Here is a 6,579-nt window from a genome sequence, read left to right on the forward strand (position 1 = left end):
GTCCGAATTGGACTAGGGAAAGGGGGCTCCCCCTTCCTTCCTTCTCTTTTTCCCTTCCTCTTTTCCTATTCCATATGGGAGGTGGAATCCTACTAGGACTAGGGAGTCTTAGTAGGACTCCACACTTGGTGCGCCCCCTCCTAGGGCCGACCTCCTCCTCCCTTGCTCCTTTATATACGGGGGCAGGGGGGCATCCCAGAGACACAACAATTGATCCTTGAGATCTCTTAGCCGTGCGCGGTGCCCCCTCCACCATATTACACCTCGATAATACCGTTGCGGAGCTTAGGCGAAGCCCTGCGTCGGTGGAACATCATCATCGTCACCACGCCGTCGTGCTGACGAAACTCTCCCTCAACACTCGGCTGGATCGGAGTTCGAGGGACGTCATCGAGCTGAACGTGTGTAGAACTCGGAGGTGCCGTGCGTTCGGTACTTGATCGGTCGGATCGTGAAGACGTACGACTACATCAACCGCGTTGTGATAACGCTTCCGCTATCGGTCTACGAGGGTACGTGGATAACACTCTCCCCTCTCGTTGCTATGCATCATCATGATCTTGCGTGTGCGTAGGATTTTTTTTGAAATTACTACGTTCCCCAACAGTGGCATCCGAGCCTGGTTTTATGCGTTGATGCTATGCACGAGTAGAACACAAGTGAGTTGTGGGCGATATAAGTCATACTGCTTACCAGCATGTCATACTTTGGTTCAGCGGTATTGTGAGATGAAGCGGCCCGGACCGACATTACGCGTACGCTTACGCGAGACTGGTTTCACCGTTCGGAGCACTCGTTGCTTAAAGGTGACTGGCGGGTGTCTGTCTCTCTCACTTTAGTTGAACCGAGTGTGGCTACGCCCGGTCCTTGCGAAGGTTAAAACAACACCAACTTGACAAATATCGTTGTGGTTTTGATGCATAGGTAAGAACGGTTCTTGCTAAGCCCGTAGCAGCCACGTAAAACTTGCAACAACAAAGTAGAGGACGTCTAACTTGTTTTTGCAGGGCATGTTGTGATGTGATATGGTCAAGACATGATGTGATATAATGTGTTGTATGAGATGATCATGTTTTGTAACCGAGTTATCGGCAACTGGCAGGAGCCATATGGTTGTCGCTTTATTGTATGAGATGCAATCACCATGTAATAGTTTTACTTTATCACTAAGCGGTAGCGATAGTCGTAAAAGCAATAAGTTGGCGAGACGACAACGATGCTACGATGGAGATCAAGGTGTCGCGCCGGTGACGATGGTGATCATGACGGTGCTTCGGAGATGGAGATCACAAGCACGGTGCTTCGGAGATGAAGATCACAAGCACAAGATGATGATGGCCATATCATATCACTTATATTGATTGCATGTGATGTTAATCCTTTATGCATCTTATCTTGCTTTGATTGACGGTAGCATTATAAGATGATCTCTCACTAAAATTTCAAGATAAAAGTGTTCTCCCTGAGTATGCACCGTTGCAAAAGTTCTTCGTGCTGAGACACCACGTGTTAATCGGGTGTGATAGGCTCTACGTTCAAATACAACGGGTGCAAAACAGTTGCACATGCGGAATACTCAGGTTAAACTTGACGAGCCTAGCATATATAGATATGGCCTCGGAACACAGAGACCGAAAGGTCGAGCGTGAATCATATAGTAGATATGATCAACATAGTGATGTTCACCATTGAAACTACTCCATCTCACGTGTTAATCGGACATGGTTTAGTTGCTTTGGATCACGTAATCACTTAGATGATTAGAGAGATGTCTATCTAAGTGGGAGTTCTTAAGTAATATGATTAATTGAACTTAAATTTATCATGAACTTAGTACCTGATAGTATCTTGCTTGTCTATGTTAATTGTAGATAAATGGCCCGTGCCGTTGTTCCGTTGAATTTTAATGCGTTCCTTAAGAAAGCAAAGTTGAAAGATGATGGTAGCAATTACACGGACTGGGTCCGTAACTTGAGGATTATCCTCATTGCTGCACAGAAAAATTACGTCCTGGAAGCACCGCTAGGTGTACCACCTGCAGCAGCAACTGCAGACATTGTGAATGCCTGGCAGTCACGTGTTGATGACTACTCGATAGTTCAGTGTGCCATGCTTTACGGCTTAGAACCGGGTCTTCAACGACGTTTTGAACGTCATGGAGCATATGAGATGTTCCAGGAGTTGAAGTTAATATTTCAAGCAAATGCCCGGATTGAGAGATATGAAGTCTCCAATAAGTTCTATAGCTGCAAGATGGAAGAGAATAGTTCTGTCAGTGAGCATATACTCAAAATGTCTGGGTATAACAATCACTTGATTCAACTGGGAGTTAATCTTCCGGATGATAGCGTCATTGACAGAATTCTTCAATCACTGCCACCAAGCTACAAGAGCTTCGTGATGAACTATAATATGCAAGGGATGAGTAAGACAATTCCCGAGCTCTTCGCAATGCTAAAGGCTGCGGAGGTAGAAATCAAAAAGGAGCATCAAGTGTTGATGGTCAGTAAAACCACTAGTTTCAAGAAAAAGGGCAAAGGGAAGAAGAAAGGAAACTTCAAGAAGAACAGCAAGCAAGTTGCTGTTCAGGAGAAGAAATCCAAGTCTGGACCTAAGCCTGAAACTGAGTGTTTCTACTGTAAGCAGACTGGCCACTGGAAGCGGAACTGCGCCAAGTTTTTGGCGGAAAAGAAGGATGGCAAGGTTAACAAAGGTATATGTGATATACATGTTATTGATGTGTACCTTACCAATGCTCGTAGTAGCACCTGGGTATTTGATACTGGTTCTGTTGCTAATATTTGCAACTCGAAACAGGGGCTACGGATTGAGCGGAGATTGGCTAAGGACGAGGTGATGATGCGCGTGGGAAATGGTTCCAAAGTCGATGTGATCGCCGTCGGCACGCTACCTCTACATCTACCTTCGGGATTAATATTAGACCTAAATAATTGTTATTTGGTGACAGCGTTGAGCATGAACATTATATCTGGATCTTGTTTAATGCGAGACGGTTATTCATTTAAATCAGAGAATAATGGTTGTTCTATTTATATGAATAATATCTTTTATGGTCATGCACCCTTGAAGAGTGGTCTATTTTTAATGAATCTCGATAGTAGTGATATACGTATTCATAATGCTGAAGCCAAAAGATGCAGAGTTAATAATGACAGTGCAACTTATTTGTGGCACTGCCGTTTGGGTCATATCGGTGTAAAGTGCATGAAGAAACTCCATACTGATGGAATTTTGGAATCACTTGATTTTGAATCACTTGGTACTTGCAAACCGTGCCTCATGGGCAAGATGACCAAAACACCGTTCTCCGGTACTATGGAGAGAGCAAAAGATTTGTTGGAAATTATACATACAGATGTATGTGGTCCGATGAATATTGAGGCTCGTGGCGGATATCGTTATTTTCTCACATTCACAGATGATTTAAGCAGATATGGGTATATCTACTTAATGAAACATAAGTCTGAAACATTTGAAAAGTTCAAATAATTTCAGAGTGAAGTTGAAAATCATCGTAACAAGAAAATAAAGTTTCTACGATCAGATCGTGGAGGAGAATATTTGAGTTACGAGTTTGGTCTACATTTGAAACAATGCGGAATAGTTTCGCAACTCACGCCACCCGGAACACCACAGCGTAATGGTGTGTCCGAACGTCGTAATCGCACTTTACTAGATATGGTGCCATCTATGATGTCTCTTACTAATTTACCGCTATAGTTTTGGGGTTAAGCTTTAGAGACGGCTGCATTCACGTTAAATAGGGCACCATCAAAATCCGTTGAGACGACGCCTTATGAACTATGGTTTGGCAAGAAACCAAAGTTGTCGTATCTTAAAGTTTGGGGTTGCGATGCTTATGTGAAGAAACTTCAACCTGATAAGCTCGAACCCAAATCGGAGAAATGTGTCTTCATAGGATACCCAAAAGAGACTGCTGGGTATACCTTCTATCACAGATCCGAAGGCAAGATATTCGTTGCTAGGAATGGATCCTTTCTAGAGAAGGAGTTTCTCTCGAAAGATGTGAGTGGGAGGAAAGTAGAACTTGATGAGGTAACTGTACCTGCTCCATTATTGGAAAGTAGATCATCACAGAAATCAGTTTCTGCGACACCTACACCAAATAGTGAGGAAGTTAATGATAATGATCATGAAACTTCAGATCAAGTTATTACTGAACTTCGTAGGTCAACTAGATCAAGAACCGCACCAGAGTGGTACGGTAATCCTATTCTGGAGGTCATGTTACTAGACCATGGCGAACCTACGAACTATGAAGAAGCGATGGTGAGCCCAGATTCCGCAAAATGGCTTGAAGCCATGAAATCCGAGATGGGATCCATGTATGAGAACAAAGTATGGACTTTGGTTGACTTGCCCGATGGTCGGCAAGCCATTGAAAACAAATGGATCTTCAAGAAGACTGACGCTGATGGTAATGTTACTGTCTATAAAGCTCGACTTGTTGCAGAAGGTTTTCGACAAGTTCAAGGGATTGACTACGATGAGACCTTCTCACCCGTAGGGATGCTTAAGTCTGTCCGAATCATGTTAGCAGTTGCCGCATTTTATGATTATGAAATTTGGCAAATGGATGTCAAAACTGCATTCCTGAATGGATTTCTGGAAGAAGAGTTGTATATGATGCAACCGGAAGGTTTTGTCGATCCAAAAGGAGCTAACAAAGTGTGCAAGCTCCAGCGATCCATTTATGGACTGGTGCAAGCCTCTCGGAGTTGGAATAAACGCTTTGATAGTGTGATCAAAGCATTTGGTTTTATACATACTTTTGGAGAAGCCTGTATTTACAAGAAAGTGAGTGGGAGCTCGATAGCATTTCTGATATTATATGTGGATGACATATTACTAATTGGAAATGGTATAGAATTTCTGGATAGCATAAAGGGATACTTGAATAAGAGTTTTTCAATGAAAGACCTCGGTGAAGCTGCATATATATTAGGCATTAAGATCTATAGAGATAGATCAAGACGCTTAATTGGACTTTCACAAAGCACATACCTTGACAAAGTTTTGAAGAAGTTCAAAATGGATCAAGCAAAGAAAGGGTTCTTGCCTGTACTACAAGGTGTGAGATTGAGTAAGACTCAATGCCCGACCACTGCAGAAGATAGAGAGAAAATGAAAGATGTTCCCTATGCTTCAGCCATAGGCTCTATCATGTATGCAATGCTGTGTACTAGACCTGATGTGTCCCTTGCTATAAGTTTAGTAGGGAGGTACCAAAGTAATCCAGGAGTGGATCACTGGACAGCGGTCAAGAACATCCTGAAATACCTGAAAAGGACTAAGGATATGTTTCTCGTATATGGAGGTGACAAAGAGCTCATCGTAAATGGTTACGTTGATGCAAGCTTTGACACTGATCCGGACGATTCTAAATCGCAAACCGGATACGTATTTACATTGAACGGTGGAGCTGTCAGTTGGTGCAGTTCTAAACAAAGCGTCGTGGCGGGATCTACATGTGAAGCGGAGTACATAGCTGCTTCGGAAGCAGCAAATGAAGGAGTCTGGATGAGGGAGTTCATATCCGATCTAGGTGTCATACCTAGTGCATCGGGTCCTATGAAAATCTTTTGTGACAATAGTGGTGCAATTGCCTTGGCAAAGGAATCCAGATTTCACAAGAGAACCAAGCACATCAAAAGACGCTTCAATTCCATCCGGGATTTAGTCCAGGTGGGAGACATAGAAATTTGCAGGATACATACAGATCTGAATGTTGCAGACCCGTTGACTAAGCCTCTTCCACGAGCAAAACATGATCAGCACCAAGGCTCCATGGGTGTAAGAATCATTACTGTGTAAACTAGATTATTGACTCTAGTGCAAGTGGGAGACTGAAGGAAATATGCCCTAGAGGCAATAATAAAGTATTATTTATTTCCTTATATCATGGTAAATGTTTATTATTCATGCTAGAATTGTATTAACCGGAAACATAATACATGTGTGAATACATAGACAAACAGAGTGTCACTATTATGCCTCTACTTGACTAGCTCGTTAATCAAAGATGGTTATGTTTCCTAGCCATAGACATGAGTTGTCATTTGATTAACGAGATCACCTCCTTAGGAGAATGACGTGATTGACTTGACCCATTCCGTTAGCTTAGCACCTGCTCGTTTAGTATGTTGCTATTGCTTTCTTCATGACTTATACATGTTCCTATGACTATGAGATTATGCAACTCCCGTTTACCGGAGGAACACTTTGTGTGCTACCAAACGTCACAACGTAAATGGGTGATTATAAAGGTGCTCTACAGGTGTCTCCAAAGGTACTTGTTGGGTTGGCGTATTTCGAGATTAGGATTTGTCACTCCGATTGTCGGAGAGGTATCTCTGGGCCCACTCGGTAATGCACATCACTATAAGCCTTGCAAGCATTGTGACTAATAAGTTAGTTGCGGGATGATGTGTTACGGAACGAGTAAAGAGACTTGCCGGTAACGAGATTGAACTAGGTATCGAGATACCGACGATCGAATCTCGGGCAAGTAACATACTGATGACAAAGGGAACAACG

Source organism: Aegilops tauschii, chromosome 7, assembly GCF_002575655.3.
Source record: "Aegilops tauschii subsp. strangulata cultivar AL8/78 chromosome 7, Aet v6.0, whole genome shotgun sequence".
Lineage (NCBI taxonomy): Eukaryota > Viridiplantae > Streptophyta > Magnoliopsida > Poales > Poaceae > Aegilops > Aegilops tauschii.